At 50.2% G+C, this 23,805-nt stretch overlaps 1 protein-coding gene across 4 annotated transcripts in view; it reads right to left on the bottom strand.

Moving 5' to 3' along the window:
* The window catches only part of LOC144138486 (protein rhomboid-like), a 190,488-nt gene that overhangs the window by 27,119 nt on the left and 139,564 nt on the right, over positions 1 to 23,805 (bottom strand). The window contains exon 1 of one of the 4 annotated variants that reach the window (XM_077670787.1): positions 3,186 to 3,407. The exons of the other annotated variants lie outside the window; for them this stretch is intronic. The gene's annotated coding sequence lies outside the window, so the exon portion shown is untranslated. Of the gene's footprint in view, positions 1 to 3,185; positions 3,408 to 23,805 lie in introns of those variants that run through there. 4 annotated transcript variants of the gene reach the window in all.

The following is a 23,805-nucleotide window of genomic DNA, read 5'->3' as shown; positions in this document are numbered from 1 at the left end:
CGACGTCTACTATACGAGCGCACAATGGCCAGCTCAGAATATTCTGATTCGTAAGCTATTATCCGTTAATAATAATCAGTTGGACTTGTGCTACGACGTGGAAAAGGCGGAGAAACGTGCACCGAACTGAGCTGAAACGACCGGATTATTTGCGCAGCGAAGAGCACACGACAAAGCTATTAGGGGGAACGTTGTCGGTGCGTGCAAACGTTACTAGCAGTGAAGCCGACAGATGGGGACATATCGATCACAACGAGAGACACGAATCACTAATGCGATGCTACACTGTATACGTGCACCGCTTTGTCGGACACGTAAACGCTTTCAGCGTAAACCAGCAAGCGTGACCCAATCGAGGTCAATGCCAATCGATCCCTCCAAGCGCCCTGTAACAGGAACTGCTGCCCACAGACCGAAATACCGCCACGCGAAAGGAAATGAGGGCGAAAAATCAGTGTGTGCGCAATACAGCTTGGCGATCGAATCACCGCACACGCATGGCTAATGGGACAAGGCTTCGGGCCTACGGATATCATAACGCGTCGATATGGGAAATAGGCCGCGTATGCATACGGAGAGGACTGTATTGGCTTTGCTGCGTCGCCAGCGTCGCATTAAAGCCCTTCCAACTTCTTCCTCCTAAACTAAGTAATTCTTTCAGTAGGCTGTTCTTTTGCGGCACTGAAACTGGCGCAGTCGACAGGATCGTCTAACTGCGCAAGCACAACACAGACAGGAACTTGCCGTTATCTTATCAAGGTTCAACTGATGAAATGTATAAGCTCTAAAAAAGAAAACGCGAGCCAGTGTTAAATGCGGTAGTGTTTAATGAGCGATCTTCCAACAGCTCGCGATGTCCCGCGGCCGTCCGCAGCGTAACAGGCGGGGAAGAGGTGGGGAAGGAATGAGGGGGACATCACTACCATTCGCTTTCCGCCACTATATACGTTGAAATTTTAAACTCTCGATAGTGCTCTTGCTCGTAAACATTATACGCTCCAACGGCCCATGCACTCGGAGGGTCCTGATGGCCGAGAAGGTAAATATGCGGTGTCGTACGCAAAACAAAAATTATTACAGTTGAAACCCGATTATAAGACTTTCTCGGGACCATGAAAAAGCGCCGTACAATCCGAACAACAACAACAATAACGCCTACAAACCAGCTTCCCGCGACAGATTTGCAAGTAACTTTAATGGAAACTACAAACTAATGCTTTGCATTGCTCGGAAAGCCAAATTATTAAAAAAAAAGTAAATGCGGAAGGAATAACGCAGTGCAGGTGTCATTCACGTTGTATTAAAAGAAACCTCGCACTGCAGTCCACTTCCGCGATTCCCACCAGCCAGTGCGAATCATGGCACACACACGTGGAAGCCTAAACCTGTCAGCGCAACACCTCGTTGGCGATTAATTGCTGACGGAAGAAATGGACACCTGCACTGTGCACACTGCCCCTGCGACCGCAGCTCAACAAGGAGACGCCAGCGAGGAGAGGGGGAAAGCGAATACGCGAGGGAGTGGGCAGCTGCTGCAGGGGAGAGGAACAAAAAATGAGACGGAGAAGAAAGCTACGCCGGCGAGAACTGATTGAGCGGGCTTCAGGTCCGCGGAACAGGCCCGTGGCACTTTCATTTCGTCCGCCGTGACGAAATGAAAGTGCCGCGGGTCGCGCGCTTCGCATGGGTCGTCGGATAAGGCGGGTCAGGCATAAAATCAAGTCAGATAACCGGGGGTTTTAATACATCGTTTCTACGGGGACTTCGCAGGGGCCCGACTAGTTCGTCGTAAAACCCGGGTTGTCGTAAAATCCAGGGACATATAACCGGGGTTTCACTGCATTGTTGTTATTGTTTATTAAGATGGGGTGACTCGACGACTAGTCAGAGATGGGGAGGGCGGCAAAAGAGGTGAGAGCGTCTACATTCTCTTGTGTGTCCCATACTTGGGAAAGTCTACAAGGACAAAAATAAAATATGTCAACCTTGTTCCCTTAACGGAGGATCAGTCAAGGAGCTAAACGTACCAGTTCTGATGAAGGCCCCTGGTGATCATCATGCTCAAGACGCACATTATAGCACATATTATACCTGTATGTTAGACTTACAGTGACATCTTTGAATGCGGATTATAGACTAAAACAAGGTAATTTTGTTCGATTTATACTCCATTAACGCGCACCCTTTGCTGGGGAGGGAGAGGGGTTGCTCAAAGGAGCAGTGAACAGCAAGAGCAAAGCAAATATACGAAAGAAGATATTCCGCAGCCTGTTCACTCAAAGCGATTTTCCCCAATGCAGTTTTCGTCTTAACAATGCACCGGATGGCGCTGTCAATTGCAGCCTCGTATGAGCAGCAATCTCCCCTTGTTCTTGTTCTTTTTGTTGTGTGCACAAAGATGCACTGAGGAGGCATGCGTGGCGATGGGTTTGTAACGAGATGTTTCGTAAGGTGTCCGAACACGGGTGAAGATTATTGGAGAGCATGCCATCCAGGATGAAGATCATGGCTGATTCGACGGGCTACGTAGGGTACACCGATAGAGAATGAGCACGGGCGGAAGCCACCGAAGTGATGGAGTTCTGAAGCTGAGTGCAGAAGCGCGAAATTTGAAAAGGGAGACGTCTCGAGCAGTTCACTGCGTTGACCGACGGCGGCGCGACGCCACACAGCTGCGGTGGCGCTGTCGTCGCTAGCGACTGCAATAGAAGTCGCGTCGCATTAAACCCTCCCATTCCGATCGAGTGTTCAAGATACAGAAAACAGATTCATTTGTTTGCGTTTCATTCTGAGCGAACATTTTCTTCTGGTGACATAAAAAGTTATCTGTGCAGAACAATGCGTTCTCCGACAAAGTAACAGAAGATAACAGATTTTCCGCGTTAGATAGCCCGCGTGAGATTTAGAGCAACTTCATATCTGTCAGAGTGCATGAGATACGGAGTAGCGAAGCTAAGGTTCCGCGTTTCTCCAATTTTTTATCCTTGGCCATAACGCTGCAAATAAAGCGCCCAGTACCAATTAGAACGAGTCTTTGAGAAGCCATTTTGTAGCCGAACTGTATGTTCTGCTAGAAACAAGCTGACACAAGAAGGGGCCTTTAAGATGACAGGAAAATAACTATTGATGAACCTGAGGAGAAGTGAAAGAGGCGACCGAGTTTATACCGATGAACCAACACTCACGCAATGCTCCAAGCCTTCATGCGGTTGGCGTGCTGAAGTCACTCAGATGCAACCGAGCAGTACATGAGTCCCCGACGAGTCCATTGACGCAACACAACAAATATGGTTCGAGATGCTGACATACGGTCGCTAGCCTTTGGGAAAAAACTATACTCTTCCGAACCGCGACATCTCGGCAAAGACTTCCCGAACCTTCTGGGACGCACGTCACAGTCCTGGTGGACCGAAGTCGGCAACGGCACGCCTTGATACCATGCACAGCCTCCGTCGTAGAACCGCGATCAAATGCAAAAACAAACAAAACGCACGTGGCGCCTGCGCGAGTGATCGGGCTGCGTTTATTGGAGGCTGATGGATCATACGATGGGACGCGAATCTTCCGACTCGAGGAACGCGCCAACTAGACAATTAACGCATAAAAAAGAGACGCTACAGACGCGCTGGTTTTCCAGTATCAGCATCAGCATATGCAATGCGTGGCGGTTGTTTTAAACAGGTACTAATCCAATGAAAAGTCACACGCGCTGCGTCAACAGTGAATCCGGGGCATTGATGGCCACACTTACGCGATGCTAGGCGCGGGGTAGCATCCTAGTGCGGCCGCTGTTTTCTTGGCAGAAAGGGTGGGACGGAAAGGAAAGGAAGGCCCCTCATTCAACTTGATTGATTGATTGATTGATTGATTGATTGATTGATTGATTGATTGATTGATTGATTGATTGATTGATTGATTGATTGATTGATTGATTGATTGATTGTGGGGTTAACGCCCCGACGCAAAGCAGGCGATGAGGCGCGCCGTACTTGAGGGCTCCGGATTAATTTTGACCACCTGGGAATCTTTAACATGCGCCGAAAGCTCGTACACACGGGCGTTTTTGCTTTTCGCCTCCATCAGAAATGGGACCACCGAGGCCGGGAATCGAACCCGCGTCCTCGTGCACAGCAGCACAACGCCTCAGCCACTCAGTTTCCGCGGCGGGTCAACTTGGAGTGAGGGGAAAAGAAATAGTGGGCATCCTCTATTAACCAGCCCTGGATATATTCCGCGGGCAATCTGAGGACTGCCCTCGGGCTGGGGACTCCGTAGGAATACATAAGAAAATCGAACGCCGGGTCGATTCCCGGGCAGTCCGAGGACAGTCCGGGACTGATAATCGAGGAGGCAAAGTTATGGTCGTCTTTCGTAGAAAAGAGTTGTAGAAAAAAAAAGGCGTAGAAAAGAGTTGTAGAGATCTGTCGGCAGAAATGCAGTTGAAGGTCAACTGCTGTTTCGCGAGGTCTGGATCAGCGTTGTCATAGGAAGAACTGCACATCAGCAAGGCGCATCAGTTCCCACAGAGGGCCAACAGAACAAACCCGTAGAGTAGCTTCATTTGTGCCAGAGGGCTTGCAAAACGCTTATTTGTCTAGTAATATTGGCATTTTATGACAATTTAGCAACGCTTATCTAACCTGAGCAGATTTGTGTGGAGAAATCGAAGGCCAGGGCCGCAAATCGGACCTAATATTCGACATTCATTAATATAGAAAAGATTGGCGGGTCGCAGGGTATTGAGCAACCAGATAAGGATAGAAGTTGAAACCTTGTTTCCGTTTCTTTCTCGCCCTGTTGTGAGAGGGTCCTGTTGCGTGCGCCAATTAAATCGACTCCAGCACAGCACGATAAAAAATGGCTGCTACAAGGCCTACCAGATAACGTCTTTCTTTCTTTAGGCCTTGATAACACCTTGGGGCATGTTCTGGACTGCGCTGCACATGCGCAGTTACGCAGTCCTGTCGCGCGCGCCAATTAAATCGGCGCTAGCGTTGCCAAATTAAAGAAAAATGACTACTACCAGGAAGAACAAGTAGTTAACTTCTTTCTTAAGGCCTTGATTACTTCTTGGCATGTACTCAGCTGCGCATGCGCAGTGAGGTGGTCCTGTCGCGTGCGCCAACGAGAAAAAAAAAATGCTGCCTCCAGAGAAGGTCTACAAGCGTGGCCAGGAATCGGATTAGAGTTCAGAATGACGCCACGTCCGCGGCGATCCACAGGGCAGCAGGCCGTTACCGTATCAACTGCGCATCTTCTCTCCAGCATCCTCCTCCGCACGACATCTCCGCTGAGATGCCGCGGGGAGGTTAAACCACCGTCGTCCCACACACACGCCGGCACTGGTCGGGCAAAGTGCCGAGGCGCCGGGCGCAGTCGAGCAAGACAAACTGACCGCCTCCGCACGCGGCGCGCCGGCGACGCGACTGGCATCGAGACGGCGTGCGAACGCTGATGGGCCGGCCGCGATACCGCGTTTGCCTGCGCACTACGGGCGCGGCTAATTCATCCGCCTGTTTCTTTTGTAAACGTCAAAACTCGGGAAACAAATCATTGCATCCTTCATTTGTTTCTATACGGTGGGCTGTCATTCGGGAAGACTAGGGCACCTCAATAAGCTTTTATTTAGTAGCTATAGGTATGACGTGCACGCGAATTTGTGTGGACGTCAATATAAGCGTTGCCGGTAAAATAGTGTTACTGAAAGAGGAGAAAAATTTAGATAAATCGACGGTGGGTGTCAATGAGGGAAGTCAGAACATGAAACAAACTTCAGTCATGCGTCTGCCTCGAATGCATCGCCAGTGAGGCTTTCACCCCGGAACATAACAGTGAACCTGTTAATTCTTTAGCCAGTCGAGAAAGAGAGAGAGAGAGAGAGAGAGAGAGAGAGAGAGAGAGAGAGAGAGAGAGAGAGAGAGAGAGAGAGAGAGAGAGAGAGAGAGAGAGAGAGAGAGAGAGAGGGGGGGGGGGGGGGGCTCTTTATTGAAAAAGCAGAGAGGTTTGCCGGCAGTCGCCTACACGCTTCTCTGCTAAGGTCTGGGGATGGGGGAAGAAAAGGCCCAAGAAAGAGCTGGGCAGGAAAACTCGTGGACATAACGGACTTTCATAAATTTCGTTTTTGGTCTGAGCTTAGGCCACTTAATTTACAATTTTGAAGGTTGGCCAATGTCATCCAAATAAGAGAACAGGCTGCGTAGAGCTTGGCGCTGCTTCGAGGGACAAACGTACCCATGGTCCCAAAATAATCTTGAGAGTGATTGGTCCCTGTTCCAGGCGTTCAATGTTTTCAAAGAAGTGGGATGGCGGTTCCATGAACCCGTCGAGTCTTCTGGCATGAACCAAGTACGCATACGGTATGTTTTATTTGTTCCTCGCCTCTTTAAAAATTAAGCCAACACGGCAGGGAATCGCACCCGAGACCACGCATGCGTGGAGTATATAGGTTGTATTCACTGGCGAGGCGCGCATGCAGGCAACCATGTGAGTGCGCCGTCACTGGTTACGTCGGGCTCCGCGGGGTGGCGGTACTTGTTCGTGCTAAGTAAGGTCCCTAAAGTAATTTCAGGGACCTTAGCGCTAAGCCCACGGTGCGTGTTGGACGTTCCTAACTCTACCCCACCGAACGCAAAGTAGTGTCTCGACTCCAATGTGAGTGCGATTAATAACGTCTCTGGTTACACCACCGTTGAAAATCAGGTTGAAACAGAACAGACGACGCATGCCGGTGTTTTTTTTTTTTTCTGTGGCGTGCGGGCGCAGTTCGGTCATGCCCGTGGTCATTTCCAGTGTTGCCAAGCGAAGAAACTGACAGCTAAACTGAAAATAAGAAAGCACCAGTCAGAAAACGGAAGAAATTGCTTTACGTGCATCCAGTTCCCCACGAAATGCCCTCTTAAGGAGATCCGTAAACGAACACGCGTACAAATTAAAGAAGCGCGTTATGCCAGTCAATATACGGCACCCAGTATCACCGCGCGCGTACACTAATCCCGAGGGCGACACGGGGCTGCCACTCTCCGCACACAATGCGGTCAATTTCATCCGCCGCTCCTCTCATTTGCTTCCCTTTTATCACTCAGCCACGCGGCTTGTATATGCGGTAAGGGGCGCAGTGTCGCCGGACATACTCCTGCAGGGCGTCGGAGGGGGAGCCTAAATCGGCCGGGAGAGCGGCGGCCAAGGCGCCTAATTAAAGAGAGGCATATATCCACCGGGCAGTGATCACAAAGCGGGGCTCACAGCGGCGGAGCCCCCTTCCTCCCTCCCACTCCGCCCACGGCCGCCGTATCATCTCGCCGAGCGGCGTGGTTATATGTAGCGGCCGCCACTGGGGAGAGGCGGTGGTGCGCTTGGGGATCGGCTGTCTTTGTGGGCTTCATAGTTGCAGGCCGACTGCGCCGTCCTGTAAGCGTGTGGACGACGGGGGAATGTTTTAATTGACGCAGAGCGGCCAGAAGCCATTTGCCGGCCGATTAGGGCCACCCAATGGTGCGCATAGGGGGGCAAGTGGACACACGATGATCATTACATTACACATAAATATTTACGCACGCCGGAGATGTATTTTCCTCCTCTTTCTATGCCAACTTAAAACAAAAAGGGTTAGCTTCGCTAATGGCAATCGCAGTAATATTTTAGAGAACAGCCAAACCAATACCTTACGCTTTCTTTGGAGTTCTAAGCTGCTGGCTTTCCTTTTCCTTTCTATCTCTCTTTGCACCGATCCGCCGATCAAACAAAAGGAGAGGGGAATTGGCCAGGATTGCGGAATTTCTGATTTCAAACGTGACTCTAGGCCCCCCCGTTCGGGAAATCAACTACCCCGCAAGGGCAACGTCATGTAAGCAAACACTCCCCCGCCGTACACCGTCCGTGCTCAAACAGATACACCGAGAGCCACTTTCCACCGCCTGCGGGGCAAAACAAGAACAGAAATCGGAAGAAGCATAAAGTACAACGCCCGTCTGCGAAGCGCGCTTCTCACGATTCGAGGCGCCATTGTTACAGCAAACAATCGCCGCTTCAAAGCCGAAGCAGCCGCCCTGGCAGAGAATAGGGGGACTAGTCTGTGTCAGGGCGGTTACGACGCACATAGACACTCGCATTCGCCTCGCACGTAAAAGAACAAGCTATGTACAGCTACACCGACAGGCACGTCGAGAAGCCAGATTAAAAGACGAGCCGTTCGGTCAACGCCGTCATACGTCCAGGCGGGGGTTATTAGTTGTCCATACTCTCCCCATATAAGGGGTTCCGCGTGCAGATAGATTAGCGAGGCTACGCAGTGGCGGCGCGGCTGGTGTGTGTGTAAACATACTTGTGGCTTTCTGTTCCGTTCTCACGCTCCCAGTGGCGTTCGCGGTGTGCGGTTCCTCCCTGTTCTGTGGTGCGGCTCGCACGACGAGACGAAGGGGCAGTTGAAGGGGCGAAGTTCGGCGTGGGGTGTACTGCTAAGCTGCGTTTAGCGAACACGTATGCCGGCTTTGAGCTCGCGACGCGTCGGAGCGGCGCGGTGCCGAAACGGCCGGAACGATCCAAGCGATGATGATGATGATGACGACCGCGCGCGACACGAAGAAGAAAGGCATGCCGCCGCCTCTGAGAGAAGAATCACCCTTCTCGATCTGGATACGGCACCGCCAGCCTGATGACAGCGAGAAAAGCACGGCGAATGTAGTAGTCTGTGCGCGGGCACCACGGACGCGGCTCGTGATCGCCGAGCAAGAATGCCGCGTCGTGAACCATTTATGAGGGCCGCTTCTAGGGCCTTTCACCAGCATGGATCGCGTCACGGACTTCCCTCTCCGTTTCCCCGTAGCTCATATGTGTATTAATTTTTTGTTCCTTCGGCCAGGTGGGTACTTACTGCGCCCTTTGTGGTCGACCTTTCGGCGTGGCCGCGATTTCAGATCTCGACGAATTACCCACGCGGCTTTCATAAGCGAGAGCGGTTTCTTATATCACTTTATGCCCCCGCTGGGCCGCCGCGGCCTCTTTGACTTCCCGGAGCCGCACAGCGCGTCGTGCACGACTTTGTGGTATTGTCTCGAAGGGCAGTGATCGCCGTTGGCTCCAGGAATGTGTCCCCGAACGTACGTTCCCCTCGAGCACAGGTGACCCCACAGGTCAGGGGGCAGTTCACGTCTGTGACCCAGCAGTGGCGCTATTACGCCAAGCCCCTCTCCCCCCGCCATCCCGCGGTCGGGGACAAAAGTAAGCGGAACGCGGTAATGGACGATTTAAGCGGATTTCTGTGCGAAGAGCTAGCACGCGGTAGGGCATGCCTGCTGGGTCTCCACAAGGCGGGTCGAGTTCTGCCGGACACCAATCTTCAGCCCAGTTTACTTTTGTCCGCGCCCGCACACATTCTACTTGCGGAGTGGAAGAGCCCTGTCGTACCACCTCACGTACCCATATTTTTTGCGCCCCCGCCTCGGTGGCTCAGTGGCTAAGGCGTTGCGCTGCTGTGCACGAGGTCTCGGGTTCGATTCCCGGCCGCGGCGGCCGCTTTTCTGATGGAGGCGAAAAGCGAGAACGCCCGTGTGTACGAGATTTCGCCACACGTTAAAGATCCCCAGGCGGTCAAAATTAATCCGGAGTCCGCCACTACGGCGCGCCTCATCGCCTGCGTTGCGTAGGCGCGTAAAACCCAAGAATCAATCAATCATATTTGTGCGCGGGCGATTAATACGGCGGGGACATTTAGGCATATTCATGGAAGTCGTACAGAAAACTAGAATTGAAAGCTTCAAGCATAGAATTTGGTTGGATGTTTTGCAACCTGATGTTATATCCAAGTTCAAGTGCGACGGGTTTAAAGTAACAGGAGTTCTTGTTTTGCGCCGCCATCCCAAAACCAGCCCCCGCGTATGGGAAACGAGCCGGCGACCTCGAGCTGAAACACCTTAACCCCTGGGCTACCGCAGCGGGTCTCCAAGATGAGAAACCACTGCCCCGATTGAGGTACCGACGCCGCTACAAGAACGCCGTATACAATCCAAGACTAATTCGTCCTTGTCCGCAGCACAGCGCCGATTCTATAGCCTCGCACCCAGAGCAAACATCACGGCAAACAGTGGCAGGTGAACTCAGCGCGGGGTCAGGTGCGCGGACCTTATTTGAGCAAACGTCGGTCGCGGACAAAGCTGGACGCGAATTCAAGTTCAAGTACGGCGCGGCTTTGAAGCGCGAGCAGCACCGCTCAAAGCCGACGCGCATAGAAGGACCCCCGCGGCGCTTGCCGCGAGAGCGAACCACGGCGAAGACGGGCCCAGCATGCCACAACCACCGCCGAGGTGGCTCCGTCCGATCGAAGCGAGACGAACCGTGGGACTGTGGGAACGAAACCGAAACAACAGGAGAAGAAGCAGGCGGGCCCACTTTTCGGGGTTAATGGTCATCGAGACTCGGTCCGACCAGAGGCGTCCGCTTTGTTTAACAGCGCGTCGCCGTCTCCTTTTTTCCGCCTCTTGGCGGCCGAGCACTCGTTTATGCGGTCCGAAGAAGCGCCTTTGTCCTCCAGCGAGCGGAGCTTGTCAGGCCGATGCTTTTGTCGGCAGCAGCCGTCGTCGCCTGATGCCGGTTGGCGGTTACCACCACATCGTCTGGCGCCCAACGTGGTGCCGAACTACTTTCGTCTCGGCCCTTTGTTAGCGGTACATGTCTCTCGCGCGTCGTCGTCTCTGGCTTTCTATTTCCACCCCCTGTCTTCGGCGTTGTCTATACACGGCGGCTTGCTTTGGTCTGATGCCGTTCGTCTTGTTCATTCTGCGTGCGGCACATGGTCTATATAAGGTACGTCGGCGCGAGTCGCAAGTGGTACAGCGAACCTCTGTTCCATTCAGACGGGTAGGGAGGCCACTCCCCCTATATCAAAAGCATCAAGATGCACGTAGATGTGATCTACAGTAGCTCGCCCTGTAATAGTACAGGCGTTCCTCGCGGAGACCATTCTACTCGCAAAGCCCGCCTGGCGGGTTCTCTCCAGCGAACCTTTTAATAATAGGCATGACAATGTTTATTAATCCTATGAATTTTGTTAACTTTAGCAACGAACACGCACAACGTGCATTGACGTGAAAGGAAGAAAATGGACCTAATTGGTTCATTGGTGTTTACCGCTACCTGAAAGCAATACCTGAAAGCAATTACCGCTACCTGAAAGGTAGCCTGAAAGCAATAAAGAGACGTCTTGGCGTAGGGAAAAATCAGATGTATGCACTTAAGGATAAGCAAGGCAATGTCATCACAAATAGGGATAAAATAGTCACAGTGGCCGAGGAGTTCTATAGGGATCTGTACAGTAGCCGGGACATACAGGATAATGCCGAACGAGACAGTAGTTCAGAGGAGATAGACATCCCACCAGTCACGACCGAAGAAGTAAGGAAGGCTTTGAAAGAAATGAAAGGGGGCAAAGCACCTGGTGAGGATCAGATAACAGCAGACCTCTTGAAGGATGGCGGAGAAATTGTACTTGAAAAACTGGCAAACCTGTATACGCAATGCCTAATGACCGCAATGGTACCGGAATCTTGGAAGAACGCGAACATCATCCTAATCCATAAGAAAGGCGACATGAAGGACTTGAAAAATTACAGGCCGATCAGCTTACTGTCAGTCGTCTACAAGGTACTTACCAAGGTAATCGCTAACCGAATCTCTGCAACCTTAGATTTCAGTCAACCTAAAGAACAAGCAGGGTTCCGTAAAGGTTATTCAACAATGGACCATATTCACACGATCAATCAGGTGATAGAGAAGTGCGCTGAGTATACTCAACCCCTCTATATAGCCTTCATAGATTATGAGAAAGCATTTGACTCGGTCGAAACCCTAGCAGTCATTAAGGCATTACGGAACCAGGGGGTAGATGAGCATTATGTAAGAATACTAGAGGATATCTATAATGGGTCTACAGCTACTATCATCCTCCACAAGGAGAGCAGTAAAATACCTATAAGGAAGGGTGTCAGACAAGGAGACACAATCTCTCCAATGTTATTCACAGCATGCTTACAAGAAGTATTCAGAACGTTGGATTGGGAACAGGTGGGAGTAAGGGTTAATGGAGAATACCTCAGTAACCTCAGATTTGCTGATGACGTTGCCTTGCTAAGTAACTCGGGGGACGAATTGCAAAGCATGCTTTCCGCACTGGGCGAACAGAGTAGAACCGTGGGCCTGAAAATTAATATGCAGAAAACTAAAGTAATGATCAATAACCTCGGGACAGCACAGCAGTTTGAGATAGATGGCGAGGCAGTGGAAGTGGTAAGCGAATATATATACTTAGGCCAAGTTGTGACCCCAGATCCCAACCATGAGGCAGAGATAATTAGAAGGATCAGAATGGGGTGGGGTGCATATGGCAGACATTATCAGATAATGAATAGCAGCCTACCATTGTCGTTGAAGAAGAAAGTGTATGACAGCTGCATCTTACCGGTACTCACCTACGGGGCAGAAACTTGGAGGCTCACTAAGAGGGTTCAACTTAAATTGAGAACGACTCAGCGGGCAATGGAGCGGAAAATGATAGGTGTAACATTAAGGGACAAGAAGAGAGCGGAGTGGGTCAGGGAGCAAACTGGTGTTAAAGACATATTAGTAGAAATTAAGAAGAAGAAATGGACTTGGGCAGGGCATGTAATGCGAAGGCAAGATAACCGCTGGTCATTAAGGGTAACAGAGTGGATCCCTAGAGAAGGCAAGCGCTGCAGGGGGCGGCAGAAAGTTAGATGGGCAGATGAGATCAAGAAGTTTGCGGGGATAAATTGGTCACAGTTGGCACAGGACCGAGGTAATTGGAGAATAATGGGAGAGGCCTTTGCCCTGCAGTGGGCGTAGACAGGCTGGTGATGATGATGATGTTTACCGCTACAGCGCGGCTATCTTTAAACTTGCGCTGGTGCAAATTCGTGCAGGCCAGTGCAGGACGGGGCTGGTGTTTCAAGTCTGCCCCTGGCTTTTCAGGTAACCGGCGCAGCTGCCCTCTTTCTGCGTGGGTGTACAAATGCTGCACTGCCTGCACCAGTGCAACCACGGTGCAAGAAACAAAACATCTCCGAAACATTTTGCCCGACAACTTGCCTTGACTTGTTCGCTACCGAGGAAGAGCCACCTGGTAGATCAGTTGTACCTGACGGAGAGAGAGAGGAGGTAATTTCCGTCTCGACTTCCCCTTTCCCACACCCAGTATCAGGCTGCGGAAAAAGGTGACGACGAAGATGACGATTTTGAAGAAAATTATTGTGATGATGATGATGAAGAGGAAGAGGAGATGCTAAAGTGTCTGTTGGTAAAGAACATACGGATGAACCGACAGACATGCACAGTGGTGCTGAAGTCGGTTGGCCATACGAACGCTACGGAGGGATCTCACAGCTTATGAATTTGATCACTTGCCAAAGCCTGCAGTGCGGTGTCGCGGTTTACAGCTCAACACGCGTTCATCCTTGTTTCCCTCATAGTGAAGCACAATGTGAGTTACGCGTTAGGGCAAAATACGGCCTAAAAGTCGAATCCCATTGAAGAGGGGGCCAGAAAAGTCGCATCGCACACGGGCACAAGCAGGCGCCGCTACCGCGACCTTGGGAATGACTGAAACGCCGTGGCCCAAACAACAGCGCGCGCGCTGAACTGTATGTACTACGTCGCACGGCAGGTTCGCGACGAAGGTTTCTCGTGCAAACAATCCCCCTCGCTTCCGCAAGCGGGCGGGAAACAGATGGCCAGGACGATCATTAGGAATGCACACCGCCAGGGATAAGCCGCCCGGCAGCAGCAGAAGCAGCGGCAACAGGTTCGATGCTGCCGAAGGACGGCGCTTCGCTTAGCCTTCCAGATTACCCCGTTCTGCTCCTATCGGGGGTGCTTGCCAAATGCGCCTCCTCCCCGCGTGTGGGGCGACAGGTATCGCGCATCTGCGAACGCAATAGCGGGAACGGAGGCCGGGGTTTGGTTCGGTATAACGAAGCTGAATTTTGGATGCTAAGGTCACGAGGGTGTATACGCGTAAATTAATGAATCGGGGAAAGCTTTCAAGCCAGCAAAGACGCACCCTGTAAGGTTGGTATGGAGAGGACGGTATGATCTCCTTACGTGGGAACGCGTTGAGCTTTGGGCTTGAAGAAGCAGATATAAGAAGACAGAGGAAGAAGACAGAGAAAGAAGATAGAAGAAGAAGAAGAAGAAGAAGAAGAAGAAGAAGAAGAAGAAGAAGAAAGAAAGAAAGAAAGAAAGGAGGAAAGGAAGGAAGGAAGAAATAAAAAAAGAAAGAGAAATAAGACGAAGAAAAAAGAAGAAGAAAGAAGAAGAGGAAGAAAGAAAGAAAGGAGGAAAGGAAGGAAGGAAGAAATAAAAAAAGAAAGAGAAATAAGACGAAGAAAAAAGAAGAAAGAAGAAGAAGAAGAATGGGAAACGGAAAAGGACGCGGCATATTTCAACTAGTCAATTCGTTTCTCGTTCAGGAGAAAAAATACCAGTTGATGAAAAAGAAGAGCAGACACAACAACACGATCCTCATCACCATTAATGTGCGGTCACGCGGCTTGGTGTTCCACTATTACTTGATATTACGACTACTGGAAATTGCCCACGGGAAAATGCTACAGCGAATACAATAAAGCGAACGCATCTCGAAAGTGCTAGAAATGGGTTCGACGAGTGGTTGCCATGCGGGAAAGCCGACTTGGCGAACGCGACCACGTCGCGATGAAACGCAATAAGTTGTTAACGAAACGAATACGGTCACGAACACGTTTTACCGAGTACGCATTGCGGGGCGCTCACATACGCGGAGCTAGGAGCTGTTGGTGTAGCGCGTTGCGTGAGCTCACTCTGGGTGGATCCGGCTCTCGAAAGAGTGTGAATTCTGAAAAACTACCCCGGACGGGCGAGACGGAGCGGGACGGCCGCTTTCTTACGTTTATTTCTGCCTGCCCGATGGGCGTGAGTCGCGTTCTCTCGGGGACGAGCGCGAACGACCGGGCCACATCCGCCGGAAGGTGCAGACATGCCGCCGCCGTGGGCACGGGCCTTTCACGGAGACCGCAAGGAGCGCGTGGCGCACACGGCGGCGGCTCAGGCGACCGCACATGAAGACATTTTTTTCAAAAGCGATAGTCTCTCTTGGGCGACCTACGCACACAAATCTTGGTGTCTGTCGGCCGAACCCTTTCCGTTACGTCCTAAATGAGCTCAGGGAAGTCTCCCCGGGCCCGTGATCCTTGCTGCGGCCGGGTAGCTGCGTAGCTTTTCCCCTTCATTAGAGGCGAAGCCCCTTAGCGGCTCGGACTGTCGGCGTCTCATGTCGTCGTCGTAACCCTCGTCTCATGTCGTCACGGTACTAAAACACCGGAACACTCGTTTGCGCCTCGCGCTAGAACAATACTAAAAACACCGGGACGCTCGTTTACGCCTCGCGGTGGAGCGCTTAGTGCTCCAAAGACACACGAGACTTTTACAGCAAAGATGTATACTTCTACTCCCCAAGCGGTTTCATCTCCGTTGGGAAAAGCGCCAAGGCGCCGAGAATACAGTTATACACAGCATGCTCCACCCCTGCCCAGGTTTTACGTTAGTAGAAATGGCCCGGGATTTTTTTATCTCCACCTGCGGGTGGTCAAAATTCCACTTGCCATTTGCCCAATTCCTTTATTTTACGATTGGCTAAAAACTGTTGGCACTTCGTGTGGTACCCGTCGAGAAATTTCATTTAAATCATTTTGTCTCATTTACTCAATGTCTGCCGGCCCCGCAAAACCATTCGGCCAAAACAATCAACTGAAAGGGTGTTTTAACATAAAGTATATACTGTTGAACCTCGTTATAACGAACAGTGATATAGCGAATTATCGGCTATAGCGAACCAAATGCAAACTTTGGTTGGTCAAGCTTTATTTCAATGACACTTATTCTTCTATAACGAAACTGAAACAGTGAGGGCCACGCGCGATATAGGATATATATAACGAAGAAATATTTGACCAGGAGTCTGAGAAGCAACTTGAAAAAAGAACCCCGTCGTCCGACACTGCAGAAGCAGAAAAGGGCCCTTTGTTCGTGGACACTGGAAAACTTCATCCTGCTTAGTGCTGCGAGTAGCCACCAGCCGAAGATCACGTCCTTCATCAAATAAATAAGGACGCAGGCCTGTTTTGTCAAGTGAACTCCGTTCTGTTGTAATTTCACGTACTCATGTTCCGGTCCATTGAGGTTAAAATGCGACAAGGAGAAAGGTCAGGGTTACCTTGTTTGTAATGAATTCGAAGCCTTAAAAATGCATTTTCGCACCAAGTATCTTTTCGCGAGCCAGATTTTCAGTTTGTTAGAGCCGATGTTTATATCTACTGTTACAACGAATATCGGATATAGCGAACTAATTTGCTGTCCCAATACTACTTCGTTGTGACGAGGTTCGGCTGTATAGCAAGGAAGGAGTTTTGCAGAAAAGAACATTATCCCTGGTATTCTGGACTCCTCCTCCACTTGAACTTTCAGCCGCACAGATCCCTGAAATCGATTTTCCCACGGTAAAAGCACTGTGCTATCCTCCGCTCAGTCGAGTCGTGGAAACAGACGGACTGGAGGACAGACTTGGAATACGATCAGAAGTCTCGCTTACGCGCTGCCTGGAAAAAGTTTCGCGGGGGTAGTTCGAACCCCTTACCCCTGGCTACGCCTGACTAACATTCCGCTACCGGCAGCTACAGGTGTCGGTATGTTTGCTACAGGACGTCAACGGGAAGCGCGTTGAAGTCATCGTTCCCTGGCGCAGGTTACCGCTCTTTTTCGCACGGCGAAAACACTTCACGCGTTGCCGGGAAGAATGCCACACTCCGTGACTGTTTGTCCGGGACACGAAAAAAAGACGACGGAAGAAGCGCATCCTTCTGTTAGCTCGCCTATGTTTTTCTCCGCGGGGTGACAGCCGCGGCTCCGGAATCGGCGGAAATTACGAAACACCGCGCACTCAGAGTTTGTTAACACTCCCGATGTCGACTTCCAGGCAGGAGTGTACGTGCGTGGGAACAGAACGCACCAGCCAGAGAGCGCAACAAGAGAGGGAGAGACCAGTGAGTCAGACCGACGAAGGCGACGACACGCTCTCGAGGACACACGGCCAAAGGAGAGCGAGCCGGGGCAAACCGCGACCACCCTGCAAGCTCCGACAGCTCGCGCATGCCTGACGGGGGCGAAAGAAAAAAAAAAGCTGTATGGGTATATATACATAAAACTGAAAACAAAAACAAACAAACAAAAACAAAAACTGCGGAATCATCGGCCGTTCCTCTTTAGCGAGAAAAAACCATGCCGGCGAACGCTGTCAGGGAGGGCGCGCTGGTTCTGTGACGCACTGGGTGTCATCGAACACGCCACACCTAGAGAGTCAAACAAAAATCGGTAAAGATTGACGTACTTAGTGGTGGCGCAGAGGGTGTCGATCAACGCGCTCAAGGTTTTTCCCTCCGCGTGTTCTTCGTGACCGCGAAGTGGGGGTCGAGGCTTTTCGGTGGTTGAAGGATATGTGTCGCGTCAAAGCAGACGCTCGTTATCAGACGTTGAGCGGTGTGCGGGGGCGGCGAGTTCGTTGGCGCACCCGTCCAGCTTTCCACTCTTTTCGGTCATTGTTCGCTTGGGATCACTGTGGCGGCAATTTTGAACATTGCAAGCTTATCTCCGAGATATCTTAGAGATAGGATGACCTAACTCTAAAAGCGCGAACTTCAAAACAAACAAACAAACAAACAAACAAACAAACAAACAAACAAACAAACAAACAAACAAACAAACAAACAAACAAACAAACAAACAAACAGGAGAAATAACCACTGCGGTGGCCGAGAATTCAAATTTGCGGTTTAACGCGTGAGAGCGTGTACGGGAATATGAGGCAAGATGAAATGCGCGTTGAATTGAGATCCCCCCTCCTCTCCTTCCTTTCCCCCTCAGCTTTCTGAACGTACAACAAGCGCGAGTCACTGTAGCGCATTTAGTTTGAATTAGGAATACCGTCGTTACAGCGAAGTCGCCGGGAAAAGAAACCGACTTCGTTATAAGCGACACTTCATTTAAAGCGGAGATGACTGCCTCTAAATGCACTGCAGTGCGAACCATAAAACAGAACAGATAAAGCAGGTTTTTACATTAAGCGGCTTCGTTATAACGAAATTTTGTTGTACCAGCACCTCCATTGGTAATAGAATCCGCATCCTAGTGCATATTGGCGAGATACCTCCCGTTCGGCGGAACGATGGCTGTATCACCCTAGATAACCGAGCTGTGCACCGGACCGTCGGAACTACCAACACCCAACAACCTCGGCTCAACCAAGACTAGCAGCTTCACGGCAAGGCACCCGGGCACCGTGAGAAAAACGCCACGCCCGCAACACGCCAAAACCCGCGCCTCATTTCTTCGAAGGTTAAAACACGCCCGAGGTCGCGTACACCCAAGGCCGCCCCCAAGGCTGTGGTTTTGGTAAGCAATAAACAGCAGGAATTAACTAATTCAAAAGCAGGAACACGGACGCAGAGTGGGCCAAGAGTAGCTATTAGGGGAAGACAAGAAGCCGAGATAGTCGCTGCTGGCGAGGCTAAGAATAAACGCGCTTTGTTACACTGACACAATCACCGTTCTTCAGATAGCAGACCGCGGCGTTCCTCAATGACGTCTACTAGCCCCAGTGCTCTTCAGGCCCACTCCGGAGTGCAGACTGCGGGATATAACAATAAGCGGGGCCCCTCATTAGGGGCAAATTACCCGCACTCTGAAACAATCAGTCGGCATAGACACGTTACGCTGATATGTACATACGAAAACGAAACGGAAAGAGTTAGAGGGGGTGGGGGGATAATGTCGCTACCTGTCTCGCTGCGGGGGAACACAATCGGCGGTCGGCAAGGGACAAAAGAAACCCCGTTCCGTCGTACCGCGCGGCAATCACGCGATCGACTCACGCCTAATTACAGGAACAGGCGACGCCGAGCGCCGCAATCGACGCTTCCTCGCCGATGCGATACGCACCGGCCGCGCGTATGCGGGCTAACGGGACCACGCCGGTGATTCAATCGAGACGGTTGCCGGGAAGCGGTGCGGGGATATAACGGCGCGCGAATCAAACCTCGCTCTTAACACGCCTCTTCTGCCGAGACGAGTGTATATGCATAGACATTTGAAGAGGAGCCGTGGGAGTGCTTCCCGAAACGACCTATTGTTCCACTCCTACCGTGCGGGCTTTTCCGCGGCATCGACACGGGCGCCCCCTTTTTATGTGTGTTTGTGGACGTGCACATGTTCACGTTCGTCCTTGTGTTGTTTTGTTTAAACGATGTATGATTTACGCGGAGTGCCTTGTAGCTCGTGCTACAGCTGTTGCTTCTAAGTGCACGATTTAGACCCATACTGTTGTGAACTGCGCGAGGTCTCTTTCCAGGCGAAGTCGAGGTGCTCATGCTTCGCTGAAAGCGAGTTTCCCGCTCGAAGTAGCACCGCAAGCGTTCGTAGTTTAGTTACGCCGTAACGGCAGCAAACGGAGCCACAGTTAGTAGGCTATATTTCAGTAAAATCGACAGTTGAGCTAGTTGGTGCTGATACATCGCTAAGTAGCGCTTGAAACAGGACAAAAGCAGAGAAGAAACAGCGCCGTCGTGTGTGTCTTCTCTGCTTTTGTCCTGTTTCAATTGAAAGCGCTACTTAACGATGTAGTAGGCTATATGTACCCTACTGATCGATATATGATATGATATATGATATATAATATGATATATGATATGATATATGATATGATATATGATATGATATATGATATGATATATGATATGATATATGATATGATATAATACATGAGGCGAAATAAAGCGTACAAACGTGACACTGCTTAATCTGTTCGCAAACTCTGAAGTTGGCTTTTCTGCACGGTCTCTATAACGCAGCATTGAGCGCGCGCACGCACTAACTGAGGGAGCAACACACACGGGTTCTGCGAATTGCTAGGACTTCAGTGCCAGCCGAAGTTCGCCATAATTATCACCGTAATTTCCGTCATCGTCATAACCACCACCATCAGCCCCTTCGCGTCCACTCCAGGACGAAGGTATCTCCTATGTGCCTCAACCCGTTCGTGTCTTGCGATATTTAGTCTATTGTTTGCCTCCGAATTTTCTCAATTTATTCCTCCATACAGTAATTGGTCTAAGTCATACATGCCGAAACCATTCACTGACTGAAATGGATTAATGTATTACGATGGATCAAAATCATTGTAATAACTGATTGACTGATCGACTGAATGACTGAGTGATTATTTATTGCTGTCGATTACGAATTGTGGCTGATTAACAAACTATTAAAAAGGTTACCCGTTTTATAAAGAATTGGGTGATTCCATTCAACGAACACCTGTAACTGCGTCACACAGCCCGAACAAAGGAAGTCCACCACCGGGAGCCAACGCCGTAAAAAATTTAACGATAAAATCCCGCGTGTGTATAAACCCGACAGAGGGGAAATCCATGCGCGCGCCTTCAAAAAGTTCCGGCTTCAAGGCGTCGCCTCTGTTCCCACAAGCCGACAACGCAACGCCACCATTTTAAGCAGCGAGCACTACAGGGAAGACAACATGAGTTTGCAAAGCCCTCATAAAGGGTGCATTAAATAAGACGCCCTTTTAAAATGCGCAAGTATTTCTATGTGGACTGAACGAGAAAACCCGGGTGTCCGTTCATAAAGATTGGCCCCCTCTCGCCGCATAAGCAAATTCTAAAAATAGAAGGACGTAGGTAGGGCCTTTTACTTTGAAGACAAACTCCTTATACTACCCTTAAAAACGTCTTCCTAGCAACACATATATGAGTAGCAACAAAGCCGACTTTAAGGACGTCAGTGCGTCAGCAGACTTCAGATTTGCGTCGGGTTATTTTTGGTTCATTGTTCAACGGCGCTTGAGGACACAAACGATAGAAAAAGGGACATACGTTAGAGCGGGGCGTCTTACGCGTTTATGCGTTAATTACCGCTTGAATTGGAAGTTTCCGCCATTTTGTTCCTTCTCGACGGACTATTATGATCATTACGCAATGCTTGCATCATTGCGCCCCCCCCCCCCCCCCCCTCTCCAAGCAGTAAGGACAGCACCAAACAAGGACTGGAAAGTTGAGACATATAGAGGGGGACTTTCAGAGGGGGGCCACACGATCGCACCACTTATACGCACAGCGGATGCAGCGCTAAACGCCAGGCGGAAGAGCGCTGTGCAACAATGGGTGTACGGGTGTATGTATATACACAGACACGAGCCCTTCACTTCGCGGGCCGCTCTAACGGGAATTCAACGACGTAGGAAGAAGAAGAAGAAGAAGCGGCTCGTTGTTGTGGTTCAATGGAGGAAGGCCCTCGGAGGTGTGTATACGGCTGGCTGCTCGCGGAGAACTCGTCGTCGCTCAACGGGCGAACGCGGAAACGCCGCGCTCTTCGGAAAGGCCGTGCGCGCACCGTTTAGTTTCGCGCGTGGTTTGAGCTATAGAACACAGGACGCGCGCTCTGTTTTAGATTCGGAGGCGGCGACGGAGGATGCTGGAAAGAAAGCAGAAAACAACGATTCAAAAATGAAATTAAAGGGACTCTGCAGCACTTCCGATAAACGCTTTCGCTCTTTCCTTCGCGTCTGGAAGCATTGTGAAAGCTATAGTTATCGACAGCACGGAGCGGCACTGCGCGATTTGCTCGTCGCGGCAGAACTGCCCGCCTTCCGTTTCTGCTTTGCTTTGCCGCTTTTATTTTTCTAAAATGGCAACAGGATGTGTTTGCTGCTACAACTGAAAGGAGGCGGTCAATAGCCGCTGCATTGCTGTGATGACGTGATTCGAGCGCTCAAAGGAGCCATGAAGACAAAATACAAGTTGGGCTTATTAGAAAGAATGCTTAGTCCCGATAACAATGAAACCAATATCATCGCAATCTTCGAACAAATAACGGAGATATTAAAGAAAACGTGTGAAGCAGTCGTGACCCCCTAGCCAATTTCCCGCAACTTTTCCATGACGTCACGGAACCTTGTTTGTGCGATTGGCGGCTGCCTGACTGACCTGTCGCGACGACACATGACTGGACGTCTGGAACGGGGCCTCTAGTTCCATTTGACCGCATCACTTGAATGCCAACGTGCAGTTAACGCACTGAAAATTATCGTTGGCCCGTATGACGTCATTCTTGCTCATAACACGTCACTGTGGCGCAAAATTTGAAAGTTTTTAAATACTTCTTGCTTTTTTTTTCGTTAAAAAAACATATTTTGTGGCTGTAATGGAGCTGAGTGAGATACTGAATCCTAGTTCTTTCAAATTAAACGAAGTTGTATTTTCTCTTCATGGCTCCTTTAAAGAGCGCAAAGACTCGGGGAAAAAGGGAAAAATCTTCTGAGCCGGTGTTCAAGTTATCTGACGGGCATAGAGCAGTAATTTTTGGCTGAGGTACTTTGTGACCCCCTATTCTAAGCAGTGGATATGTTTGCTTACTACGTTGTGAAAGCATTTGGTATAGAAAAAAATTTGAAAAAAAGTGTTGCAGGGTCCCTTTAAGGGGAAGAAATACGATGGTGTGGAAGGTGGGGAGGGCGGCAGCGAGGAAACATAGTGGAAGAGGTTTCCTTCCATGAGAGGGCGTACCAGTCTGCGGTAGATATTCGCAAAAAGCGACTGGAGCATTAAGGAAGAAAAAGCAACCAAGGGGCCGATTAAGGGTCGCGTTACAACCATATAGTTGGCATCAGGGTATTATTTCAAGCGAAATTTTGGTCGGAGTATTAAAATTTGTCATCCTTATCTAAATAAAGTTGAGAGAAGCGCCAAAGCTTAAAGTGCGTCCAGTCGTTCGTGAAAACATTCAAAGACCCGAATAGTAAGTGGAGAACGAAGCCATGCGACGATTTTTCGCGCACTAAGTAAACGCGTCTACGAACGACGTAAATGTGGGCAAAGTCGCGCTTTATGAGTTAAACTATGTACTACTTCATGATCGATGCGTGTAGTATTGTCTTATCTAGAACCGTTCCTTTTTTGGCATTGTCGAGTAACCCTTTTCACACAAAGGAAGACCGGTTTCACGTAGGCGCCGAGTGTCCAGAAATCTCAGAGCTTTTCGGTCGACAGACTGGTCTGTGGGGAGATGCGTTCGTTCTTTTTTTTTTTCTTTAAAAAACAGAATAAGCAGCTGTGGATAAGTAACTTCGACCGGCGACGTAGCATATGTGACACCCCAATCCAAAGGGGTGACACCTTAGTCTCCACCAGCACCCCCACGACCACCATCATCACCATCGGTTAATTAATAAAGGCGCCTTGTTTCATTCACGCACATCGGCGAAGTTTCGGCGTCGTTCCAGCGTTTGTTGGACGAACACAGTCGAACCAGTGCCCCTGTTTCCACCCAGAAAAGGCGCCGACCAGTGCCATTGCGAACTCCCAAACGCAAAAAACAAAAGTAAAAATAAAAATAAAAATAAAACAGTCGCTCGCATGCGCGTGCCGCGCACAATTTGCGGAACACTTCCACTCCGCGCGAGCGCTGATACCAAAACACACAGCCCGTCTCGTGACAAGCTCCAAGACGCGCTCCCATTGCCGCCACTAGGAAGCACAAGGTGGACCATTAAAAAAAAAGGAAAAAAAAAAAAAAAGAAAACAAGGAGGAAGGAACAAGGGATTGAGGAGAAAGAAGTACAGCTCGGAACGTGACCTACCGAGCGTTCCTACTCGGCGCGCCGGCACAAATTAAAACTGCCGCGTCGGCAGCAGCGTGTGG

Source organism: Haemaphysalis longicornis, unplaced genomic scaffold (assembly GCF_048455015.1).
Source record: "Haemaphysalis longicornis isolate Haplotype H1 unplaced genomic scaffold, Haemaphysalis longicornis Haplotype H1 scaffold_5, whole genome shotgun sequence".
NCBI classification, from domain to species: domain Eukaryota; kingdom Metazoa; phylum Arthropoda; class Arachnida; order Ixodida; family Ixodidae; genus Haemaphysalis; species Haemaphysalis longicornis.
The sequence above is the reverse complement of the archived record's forward strand: the minus strand, read 5'-3'. Positions and strand labels throughout refer to the sequence as shown.